Source organism: Mustela nigripes, chromosome 4, assembly GCF_022355385.1.
Source record: "Mustela nigripes isolate SB6536 chromosome 4, MUSNIG.SB6536, whole genome shotgun sequence".
In the NCBI taxonomy this organism is placed as follows: domain Eukaryota; kingdom Metazoa; phylum Chordata; class Mammalia; order Carnivora; family Mustelidae; genus Mustela; species Mustela nigripes.
In genome coordinates, this window is record NC_081560.1 from 116515782 (window position 1) to 116528816 (window position 13035).

General features: G+C 38.1%; 1 protein-coding gene across 7 annotated transcripts in view; it reads right to left on the minus strand.

The window, feature by feature from the left end:
* The window catches only part of LGALS8 (galectin 8), a 47704-nt gene that overhangs the window by 31646 nt on the left and 3023 nt on the right, over positions 1-13035 (minus strand). For 2 of the 7 annotated variants that reach the window (XM_059397382.1, XM_059397381.1), the window contains exon 2: positions 215-318. The exons of the other annotated variants lie outside the window; for them this stretch is intronic. The gene's annotated coding sequence lies outside the window, so the exon portion shown is untranslated. The remainder of the gene's footprint in view (positions 1-214; positions 319-13035) is intronic. 7 annotated transcript variants of the gene reach the window in all.

Here is a 13035-nt window from a genome sequence, read left to right on the forward strand (position 1 = left end):
CAGCATAGAGTACTCATCCATCCCCCTGCCCCTCTGCTTCTCCCTGTGCTGGCACATGCCCACGCTTTCTTTCTCTAATAAATAAATTAATAAAATCTTTAAATATTTTTTAAAAATCTAAGATCTTTAAAGAATAATAAAATAAATTTTTTAAAAAGGACACAGAGTGACAGAGTGGATTTATAAAAAAAAAAAAAAAAAAGACCAGGGTTACCTGGGTGACTCAGTTCAGTTAAGCATATGGATCTGGTCATGACCGTGGGGTTCCGGGATCAAGCCCCACATCAGACTCCCTCTCCCTCTGCTTGTGCTCTCTATCTGAAATAAATAAATTCTTTAAACATACACACACACACACACAAAACCCGTCTATATGCTGCCTACAAAAGACTCATCGCAGAACTATAGACACATGCAAGCTTAAAACGGGGGAATAGAGAAACATCTGTCATGCAAATGAATGTCAAAAGAAAGCCAGAGTAGGGGTGCCTGGGTGGCTCAGTCAGTTAAAGCCTCTGCCTTAGGCTCAGTTAATGATCTCGGGGTCCTGGGATCGAGTCCCGCATCAGGCTCTCTGCTCAGTGGGGAGCATGCTTCCTCCTCTCTCTCCGCCTGCCTCTCTACCTACTTATGATCTCCGTCTGTCAAATAAATAAATAAAATCTTAGAAAAAAAAGCCAGAGTAAAAATATTTACACTGGGCAAAACAGACTTTAAAACAAAAACTATAACAAGAGACAAAGAAGGATACTATATAATCATAGAGGGAACACTCCAACAAGAAGATAGAACAATCATAAATATTTATGCACCCAACATGAGGGCACCCAGATCCATGAAACGGTTAGTAACAAACATAAAGGAACTGACTGATAGTAATAAAATGATAGCAGGGGACTTTAACACCCCACTTATATCAATGGACAGATCATCCAAACAGAAAAACAAGGGAACAGTGGCTTTGAATGACACACTGGACCAGACGAATTTAACAGATACAATCAGAACACTCCAACCTGAACCAAAAGTACACAGAACATTCTCCACAACAGATCATGTAACAAGTATGAATTTAAAAAGATCAAAACCACACAATGCTATGAAACTAGAAATCAACCACAAGAAAAAATGTGGAAAGAGTCAAATATATGGAGGTTAAATAACATGTTACTAGGGTGCCTGGGTGGCTCAGTGGGTTAAGCCTCTGCCTTTGGCTTAGGTCATAATCCCAGGGTCCTGGGATCAAGCCCCCCATTGGGCTCTCTGCTCAGCAGGGAGCCTGCGTCTCACCCCCTAAACCCTCTCTCTCTGTCTGCTGCTCTACTTGCGATCTCTCTTTCTCTCTCTGTCAAATAAATAAATAAATAAAAATCTTTAAAAAAAATAACATTACTAAACAATGAAAAGGGTCAACCAAAAAAAATCAAACATGAAATAAAAAAATACATGGAGACAAATGAAAATGAAAACACAACAGTCCAAAATCTTTGGGATCTGGGAAAAGCAGTTCTAAGAGGGGATGTTTATAGCAATATTGGCCTACCTCAAGAAGAAAAATAAAAAACCAAACAATCTAACCTTACACCTTAAGGAACTAGGGGGGGAAAAAAAAGACCGAAACCAGCAGAAGGAAGGAAGCAATAAATATTGGAGCAGAAATAAACAATATAGAAACTAAAAAAATAGAACAGGTCAGTGAAACCAAAAGCTGTTTCTTTGAAAAGATGAACAAAATATATAAACCTTAGAGTGCCTGAGTGGCTCAGTGGGTTAAAACCTCTGCCTTTGGCTCAGGTCATGATCTTGGGGTCGTGGGATCCTGCCCCACATCAGGTTCTCTGCTCAGCGGGGAGCCTGCTTCCCTTCCTCTCTTTCTGCCTGCCTCTCTGCTTATTTGTGATTTCTCTGTGTCAGATAAATAAAAATCTTAAAAAAATTGATAAGCCTTTATCCAGACCATCCAATCAATACAAATAACTAAATAAATACTAAAAAAAAATCAGAAATGAAAGACAAGATAAAACTGACACCACAGAAATAGAAGATTAGTAAGAGAATATTATGAAAAATCATATGCCAGCAAATTGGACAACCTAAAAGAAATGGATTAATCCTAGAAACATATAACCTATCAAAATTGAAGCAGGAAGAAACATAGTATTTGAATAGACCAATTACTAGCGATGAAATTGAATCAGAAAACAAAAAACACCCAACAAACAAAACTCCAGGACCAGATGGTTTTACAAGCAATTTCTACCAAACATTTAAAGAAGAGTTAATACCTATTCTCAAACTGTTCCAAAAAACAGAAAAGGAAGGGAAACACTTCTAAATTCATTTTATGATGTTTGCATTATCCTGATTCCAACACCAGATAAAGATACCACAGAAAAGGAGGACAGACCAATATCTCAGATGAACACAGATGTAAAAATCCTCAACAGAATATTAGCAAATTGAATCCAAAAATACATTAAAAATATCATTCAAGTGGGACTTGAATGAGTGGGACTATCAAGTGGGACTTATTCTTGGATTCAAGGAATTCTTGGATCCCCAAATCAATAAATGTGATACACCACATCAACAAGAGAAAGGATAAGAGGGGCGCCTGGGTGGCTCAGTGGGTTAAGCCTCTTCCTTTCGCTCAGGTCATGATCCCAGGGTCCTGGGGCCAAGCCCCGCATCAGGCTCTCTGCTTAGCAGGGAGCCTGCTTCCTCCTCTCTCTCTGCCTGCTTCTCTGCCTACTTGTGATCTCTGTCAAATAAATGAAATCTTTAAAAAAATTTTAAAAAGAGAAAGGATAATAACCATATAATCATCTCAATAGATGCAGAAAAAGTATCTGACAAAGAACAACCACAATTCATGATAAAAATGCTCAAGAAAATAGGGTTAGAGGGAACATATCTCAACATAACAAAGGTCATATATGAAAAACCCACAGCTAATATCATCCTAAATGGGAGAACTGAGAACTTTTCCCCTAAGGTCAGGAATAAGATAAGAAGTCCACTCCCACCACTTTTATTGAACATAGTACTAGAAGTACTAGCCACAATAATCAGACAAGAAAAAAGAATAACCGGGATCCAAATTACTTAGGAAGAAGTAAAACTGTCACTATTTGCAGATGACATGCTTCTCTATACAGAAAACCCTAAGGAGCCCACCAAAAACCTACTAGAACTGATAAAGCAATTCAGTAAAGTTGCAAGATACAAAATCAATACATAGAAATCCACTGCACTTCAATATACTGATAATGAAGGAGCAAAAAGAAAAATCAAGAAAACTCCCATTTACAACGGCACCCAAAATAGTAAAATACCTAAGAATAAACTTAACCAAGGTGGTGAAAGACCTGTACTTTAAAAATTATAAAACACTGATGAAAAAAAAAAAAAAAAACGAAGTTGACAAAAACAAATGGAAAAACATTCCGTGTTCACAGACTACAAGAACAAATATTGTTAAACTGTCCATACCACCCAAAGCAATCTACACACTTAATGTGATCCCTATCAATATACCAATAACATTTTTCACAGAACTGTAACAAATAATCCTAAAATTTGTAAGAAGCCATAAAGTACCCCAAATAGCCGAAGCAATCTTGAAAAAGAAAAATGAAGCTGGAGGTATCACAATTCCAGATTTCAAGTTATAGTACAAAGCTTTTAGTAATTGAAACAGTATGGAACAAAAATAGATGCAAAGATCAATGGAAAAGAATAGAATGCAAATAAATAAACCTACAATGTTATGGCCAATTAATCTTTGACAAATAAGGGAATATGCAATGGGGGAAAAGAATAGGCAATAAGACATCCGTTCCTGATTAAAACAATTCAAAGTATAGGAATAGAGAGAACACTCCTCAACTTCATAAAATCTATGAAAAACCCACTGCAAATATCATCCTTAATGGGGAAAAGCTGACAGCCTTCCCTCTGAGCTCAGGAACACAACAAGGATGCCCACTCTCACCACTCTTGTTCAACATGGTACCAGAAGTCCTAGCAACAGCAATCAAACAACAAAGAGAAATAAAAGGTATTCAAATTGGCAATGAAGACATCAAACTCTCTCTCTTCACAGGTGACACGATACTTTATATGGAAAACTAAAAGACTCCACCCCCAAACTACTAGAACTCATACAGCAATTCACTAAGATGGCAGGATCCAAAATCAATGTACAGAAATCAGTTGTTTTCTTATACACTAACAATGAAAATACAGAAAGGGAAATTAGAGAATTGATTCCACTTACTATAGCACCATATACCATAAGATACCTGGGAATAAATCTAACCAAAGAGGTAAAGGATCTGTACTCGAGGAACTACAGAACATTCATGAAAGAAACTGAAGACACAAAAAGATGGAAAAACATTCCATGCTCATGGATCAGAAAAATAAACATTGTTAAAATGTCTATACTGCCTAGAGCTATCTATACTTTCAATACCATTCCGATCAAAATTCCACCAGCATTTTTCAAAGAGCTGGAACAAACAATCCTAAAATTGTATGGAACCAGAAGACCCCACATTGCTAAGGAAATGCTGAAAAAAAAAAAAAAACTGGTGGCATCACATGGCCTGATTTTAAGCTTTAATACCTATTCTCAAACTCAAAGCTGTGGTCACCAAGACAGCATGGTACTGGCATATAAACAGACACTTGGACCAGTAGAACAGAGTAGAGAGCCCAGATATGGACCTTTGACTTTATGGTCAAATAATCTTTGACAAAGCAGGAAAAAAATATACATTGGAAAAAAGATAGTCTCTCCAATAAATAGTGCTGGGAAAATTGGACAATTATGTGTAGAAGAATGAAATGCAACCATTCTCTTACAGCATACACAAAGATAAACTCAAAATGGATAAAAGACCTCAAGGTGAGGCAGGAATCTATCAGAATCCTAGAGGAGAACAAAGTCAGTAACCTCTTTGACATAGGCCACAGCAACTCCTTTCAAGGTATGTCTCCAAAGGCAAAGGAAACAAAGTGAAAATGAACTTTTGGGACCTCATCAAGAGCAAAAGCTTCTTTCTGCATGGCAAAAGAAACAGTCAACAAAACAAGGGGTAACCCATGGAATGGGAGAAGATATTTGCAAATGACAGTACAGACAAAGGGCTAATATCCAAAATCAATAAAGAACTCAAACTCAACACACACAAAACAGACAATCACATAAAAAAATGCGCAGAACATGAACAGAAACTTTTCCAATGAAGACATACAAAGGGCTAACAGACACATGAAAAAAGGTTCATCATCATTAGCCATTAGGGAGATTCCCCTCAAAACCATACTGAGATACCACCTTACAGCAGTTAGAATGGTCAAAATCAATGAGACAGTAAACAACATGTGTTGAAGACGATATGGAGAAGGGGGAAGAGTTAATACCAATTTTAATACTGTTACACTGTTGGTAGGAACACAAGTTGGTGCAGCCACTTTGGAAAGCAGTGTGGAGATTCCTTAAGAAATTAAAAATAGAGCTTCCCTATGATCCTGCAATTGTACTACTGGGTATTTACCCCAAAGATACAGATGTAGTGAAAAAAAGGGCCATCTGTACCCCAATGTTCATAGCAGCAATGGCCATGGTCGCCAAACTGTGGAAAGAACCAAGATGCCCTTCAATGGACAAATGGATAAGGCAGATGTGGTCCATATATACAATGGAATATTATGCCTCCATCAGAAAGGACGAATACCTAACTTTTGTATCAACATGGATGGGACTGGAGGAGATTATGCTGAGTGAAATAAGTCAAGCAGAGAGAGTCAATTATCATACGGTTTCACTTACTTGTGGAGCATAAGGAATAATATGGAGGACATTGGGAGATGGAGAGGAAAAGTGAGTTGGGGGAAATCGGAGGGGGAGATGAACCATGAGAGACTGTGGACTCTGAGAAACAAACTGAGGGTTTTGGAGGGGAGGGGGATGGGGGTGAGCCTGGTGGTGGGTATTAAGGAGGGTGTGTACTGCATGTAGCACTGGGTGTGGTGCATAAACAATGAATTTTGGAACAATGAAAAGAAATTAAAAAAAAAAGAATATGCAATAAGAAAAAGACATTCTCTTCAATAAATGGTGTCTGGAAAACCAGACATGCAAAAGAACTTTCTGACACCATACACACAAATAAACTCTAAATGGATTAAGTACCTAAATGTGAGACCTGAGACTATAAAAATCCTTAAAGAGCACACAGGCAGTAATTTCTCTGACATAGGCCATAACAATATCTTTCTAAATATGCTTCCTGAGGCAAGGGAAACAAAAGCAAAGATAAACTGTTGAGACTACATCAAAATAAAAAGCTCTGCACAGGAAAGGAACCAACCAAAAAAACTAAAAGATAACCTAATGAATGGGAGAAGATATCTGCAAATGACATCTGATAAAGGGTTAGCATCCAAAACATAATACAGAACTTACACAACTCAACACCAAAACCCCACAAATAATCCAATTTAAAAATAGGCAGAAGAGGGGCGCCTGGGTGGCTCAGTGGGTTAAGCCGCTGCCTTCAGCTCGGGTCATGATCTCAGGGTCCTGGGATTGAGTCCCGCATCGGGCTCTCTGCTCAGCGGGGAGCCTGCTTCCTCCTCTCTCTCATTGCCTGCCTCTCTGCCTACTTGTGATCTCTCTCTGTCAAATAAATAAATAAAATCTTTAAAAAAAAAAATAGGCAGAAGACATGAACAGACATTTTCCCAAAGACAACATCCAGAAGGCCAACAGCCACATGAAGAGATGCTCAACATCACTCACATCAAGGAAATATGAATCAAAACCACAATGAGATATAGCTAAATAAAAAACACAAGAAACAACAAGTACTGGCAAGGATGTGGAGAAAAAGGAACCCTTGTGGTGGAAATGCAAACTGGTACAGCCACTGTGGGAAGTTTCTCAAAAAATAAAAAATAGAACTATTCTATGATCCAGTATTTGCACTACTGGATGTTTATCCAAAGAATACAAAAACAATCTGAAAGGATATATGCACCCCTACGTTCACTGCAGCGTTATTTACAATAGCCAAATTTTGGAAGCAACCCAAGTATCCATCAACAGATGAACAGATAAAGAAGATGTGGAGTGTGTATATATATATACATACACACAATGGAATATTATTCAGCCATAAAAAAGAATAAAATCCTGCCATCTGCAACAACATAATGGATCTAGAGAGTATAATGCTAAGTGAAATGAGTCAAAGAAAAATACCATATGATTTCACTCATATGTGGAATTTAAGAAACAAACAAAGAAAAACTAAGAAACAAACCAAAAAACAGACTCTTAACTACAGAGAACAAACAGATGGGTACCAGAGGGGAAGGGCTGGAATATGGGTGAAAGAAGTGAAGGGAATTAGAGTACACTTATCTTCATGAGCACTGAGTACTACAGAGAATTGTACTGTAGACCTGGAATTAATATACGACTGTACATTAACCATACTGGATTTAAAATAAATTTTTTAAATAAATAAACACGCAAGACCTATCCATATACTGCCTACAGGGGACTCACTTCAGATCTAAAGACACACAGCAATTCAAAGTGAAAGGATGGAAAAATATATTCCACACTAACAGGAAAGAAAAGAAACATGGCATAGCAATACTTATTTTAGACAAAATAGATTTTAAAACAAAGACTGTAACAAGAGACAAGGGCATTACATAATGTTAAATCAACCCAACAAGATGTAACAATTATAAATACTTATTCACCCAACATAGGTGCTCCTAAATATATAAAGCAAATACTAACAAACACAAATAAATAAATAAACAGCAATACAGTTGGCTGGAGAGACCACCCAACCAGAAAATTAATAAGAAAACACTGGCCTTAGAAGATACATTAGACCAGGTGGACTAAATAGATATATACAAAACATCCAATCCCAACACAGCAGATAGTAATTCTTTTCAAGTACATATGGAAATTCTCTAGGAAAGACCACACATTAAGACCAAAAAATAAGTCTCAATGAATTTAAAAAGGCTAAAATCGTATCAAGCAACTTTTCCAAACACAATGGAATGAAACCAGAAATCACTTACAGTAAGAAAAACAAACAAACAAAACCTCCACAAACATGTTAAGACAAAGAACATGCTACTAAATAACCAATGGCTCCATGAAAAAAATCAGAGAAAATTAAAAAATACCTTTAGACAAATGAAAACACAACATTCTAAAACATACGGGAGGTAGCAAAAGCAGTTGTAAGAGGAAAGTCCATAGCCTACCTCAAGAAAAAGAAAAACAAAAAAAATAAACAATCCAACCTTACACCTCAGGAGAATAGAAAAAAAAGTACAAAATTAGTAAAAGGAAGGAAATAGTAAATATCAGAGAAGAAATAAATGGAGACAAAAAATGGTAAAGTTCAATGAAATGGGTTCTTTGAAAGAAACAATATTGATAAACCTTTAACCAGACTAATCAAGCAAAAGACAGGGTCTAATAAGTAGAATCAGAAATGAAAGAAGTTACAACTGATACCATAGAAATACATGGGTCATAAGAGACTACTACAAATGAGTATATGCCAACAAACTGGACAGCCTAGAAGAAATAGATAAATTCTTAGAAACATACCATCTTTCAAGATTCAATCAGCAAGGATGCCTAGGTGGCTCAGTGGGTTAAGTCTCTGCCTTCGGCTCGGGTCATGATCTCAGGGTCCTGGGATGGAGTCCCGCATCGGGCTCTCTGCTCAGCAGGGAGCCTGCTTCCCTCCCTCTCTCTCCCTGCCTGCCTCTCTGCCTACTTGTGATCTCCTGTCTGTCAAATAAATAAATCTAAATCTTAAAAAAAAAAATTCAATCAGCAAGAAACTAAAAATCTGAAGAAATCAATCACTTGTGAATGAAATTGAATCAGTAATCAAAAAACTAATAAATTGAGAGGCAATGTGGGGGCTTTGGGAGGTAGGAAAAGAAGAAATGAAACGAGGGATCAGGACAAAGACAAACCATATGAGACTCCTAATCTCACAAAACAAACTGAGGGTTGGAGGGGTGGGAGGTTGGGCTATGGGCATTGGGGAGAGTACGTGCTATGGTGAGAACTGTGAAGTGTAAACCTGGAGATTCACAGACCTGTACCCTTGGGGCTAATAATACATTATACGTTAATTAAAAAAAAAAAACTCCTAATAAAAGTCTAGGACTTAGAAACCTTCACAGGTGAATTCTACAAAACATTTCAAGAACTGTTAATGCTTATTCTTCTCAAACGCTTCCAAAAAACTGTAAATGAAAGAATGTTTCTACTCCAAACTCATTCTACAAGGCCAACATTACCCTGATACCAAACCATACAAAGACACTACCAAAAAATTACAGGCCAATATCCCTGATGACCATAGCTGTAAAAATCCTCAACAACGTATTAATAAACTGAATTCAGCAATACATTAAAAAGATCATACATGTGCTCAGGTGGGATTTATTCTGGGGATGCAAGGTTCTTTAAATATCCGCAAATCATTTTGTTATGCCCCCAATAATGGGTCCGTGATTAAAGGAGCGAGACTGATATAAAGCGAAGGTCAAGCAAAGCTCTATTACGCGCCAAGTATCAAGAATCTAACCCAACGTTCGGGGACGCACATCTTACAAGACAGGGAGGGCGACCCTTCTCTGTTTCACAGACTAGCTTTTAAGGGCAAAGGCCATGCAGTCGGGCCTGGCCATGCACAGGTGGCCAATGAGATTGTAACACACACAGGAAACACCACAGTGATGCTAGGTGACCAACTGAGTTACAATTTACCCTAGTAGACTTTTGACCCAGCCTATCACCTTGGTTGGGATTGGCGCCCCAAAGGCTCCCAAAGGGCGGGGCCCATACTCCTTGTAACTAGGGAGACAGTATGCATTCCCCCCACCACCATTGATCGATTGTCTCCACCTGGCCTGACCCACCCTTGTATTTGAGCTTTGTTACCTGGAGCTGGTTTCTGGGACTTGTTTTTAAGTAGGTCCCCTGGGGGAAGGGGAACAGGGACAGTTTAAGGGTTAAACAACAAAGTTATTGTTTAACCTCAATGGAAGCTTCTAGCTAAAATAAAAATATAAAATAGGTCCTTAAAATTTAACGTGCATTAACAAAACAGAATGAAAATCATATGAAAATCTCGATAGATCCAGAAAAAGCATTTGCTTAAATTCAATATCCACTTTTTTTTTTTTTTTTTTTTTTTTTATTTGTCAGAGAGAGAGGTAGAGTGAGCGCAAGCACAAGCAGACAGAGTGGCAGGCAGAGTCAGAGGGATACGCAGGCTCCCTGCAGAGCAAGGAGCCTGATGTGGGACTCGATCCCAGGACACTGGGATCATGACCCAAGCCGAAGGCAGCTGCTCAACCAACTGAGCCACCCAGGCGTCCCGACTTTTTTCTTAAGAGTTTATTTATTTATTTGACAGAGATCACAAGTAGGCAGAGAGGCAGGCAGAGAGAGAAGGGGAAGCAGGCTCCCTGCTGAGCAGAGAGCCCAATGTGGGGCTTGATCCCAGGACCCTGAGATCATGACCTGAGCCCAAGGCAGAGGCTTAACCCACTCAGCCACCCAGGCGCCCATCAATATCCACTTTTTTTTTTTTTTTAAGATATTTTTTACTTATTTGACAGAGGGAGAGAGAGAGAGGTCACAAGTAGGCAGAGAGGCAGACAGAGAGATAGGAGGAAGCAGACTCCCTGCTGAGCAGAGAGCCCAATTCGAGGCTTGATCCCAGGACCCTGGGATCATGACCTAAGCCGAAGGCAGAGGCTTTAACCCACTGAGCCACTCAGGTGCCCCCTCAATATCCACTTTTGATAAAAACTCTCAACAAAGTGAGTACAGAGGAAACATACTTCAACATAATAGAGGTCACGTATATGACAAACCCACAGCTAACAACCTACTCAATGGTGAAAAGCTGAAAGCTTCTCCTCTCAAATCAGGAACAAATCTGCCCACTTGCACCATTTGTATTCAACACAGTACTAGTCCTGGTCCTAGTCACAGCCATTAAGCAAGAAAAAGAAATAAAAGGCATCCAAATTTGACAGGAAGAAGTAAAACTGTTGCTATTTGCAGATGACATACTATAAAAAAAAAACCTTAAAAAACTCTAAAGTCTCCACCAAAAAACTATTAGAATAAATGAATTCAGTAAAGTTGCAGGATATAAAAACCAGTATAGAGAAATGAGTGCTTTTCTATACCCTAACAGTGAACTCTCAGAAACAGATATTAACCATTTACCATTACATCAAGAAGAATAAAGTACCTATAGATCAATTTAATCAAGATGGTGAAAGACCTAGAATCTCAAAACTCTAAGACACTGATGAAAGAAACTGAAGAGGACACAAATAAACAGAAAGATAGATGATGTTCACTGACTGGAAGAATTAATAATGTCAAAATGTCCAAAATGCCCTAAGCAATCAAAAGATCTGAGGCAGGGCACCTGGGTGGCTCAGCAGGTTAAAGCCTCTGCCTTCGGCTCAGGTCATGATCCTAGGGTCCTGGGATCGAGACCCACATCGGGCTCTTTGCTCAGCAGGGAGACTGTTTCTCCTCTCTCTGCCTGCCTCTTCCCTCTGCCTACCTATGATCTCTCTGTCAAATAAATAAATAAAATCTTAAAAAAAAAAAAAAAGATTTGATGCAATCCCCATCAAAATACCAATGGCATTTTTCACAGAACTAGAAAATATAATCCTAAAATCTGTACAGAACCACAAACAAACAGAAACAAAAAACAAATACCCAAAACAATCCTGACAAGAAGAATAAAGCTGGAGGTATCATTCTCCGAGATTTTGAAGTACACTACAAGGTAGAGTAATAAAAAACAAAGAGATAAACAACACAACAGAGAGCACAGAAATAAGCCCATGGTTACACGGTCAATTAATTTACGACAAAGGAGGCAACAATGGGGAAAAGACAGTCTCTTTAATAACTGATGTTGAAAACGTGGACAGCTACATGCAAAAGAGAAACTGGGCCACTTTCTTGTAACAAATACAAAGATAAACTTAAAACGGGTTAAAAAGTTATAAAATATAGGACCTGAAACCATAAAACTCAAACAACACAGGCAGTAAGCTCTTTGACATCAGTGTCAACAGCATGTTTTTGGCTCTGTCTCCTCAGGCAAGGACAAAATAGTAACAAATGGGTCAAGAACAAAATAAAAAGCTTTTGCACAGTGAAGGAAATCATCAACAAAACAAAAGGGAAACCTACTGAATGGGAGAAGATATTTGCAAATTATGCCCCAATCGGGGTTAACAACAAAAATACATAAAATGCATACATAAAACATCCAAAATACATAAAATAATACAACTCAGTATCAAGCAAAGAGTATGATTAAAAAATGAGCAGAATACCTGAATAGGCCCTTTTCCAAAGAAGACATACAGATAAGTACCAGGTACAAGAAAAGATGCTCAACATCACTAACCACCGGGGAAATGCAAACCAAACCCACAATGAGAGATCACCTCACACCTGTCAGAATGGCTAAAATCAAAAAGACAAGAAAATACAAGTGTTGACAAGGATGTGGAGAAAAGGAACCCTGGTGCATTGATGGGGGGAATGTAAACTGGTACAGCCACTGTGGGAAACAGTATGGAAGTTCCTCAAAAAATTAAAAATAGAACTGTCATATGGTCCAGCAATTCCACTTCTTGATATTTACCCAAGAAAATGAACAATACTAATTAGGAAAGGCATATATAATCTTCTGTTCATAGCAGCATTTACAATAGCTAAGATATGGAAGCAATCTAATGTCCATCATAGTTGAACTGGTAAAGATGTGGTTTATATGTATAATGAAATATGATTCAGACATAAGAAATAATGAAATTTTGACATTTGTAACAAACAGGGATGGAACTAGATGGTGTTAGGCTAAGTGAAGTACGTAACAAAAGAGACTCATGTTGCCAGAAGGAATGGGG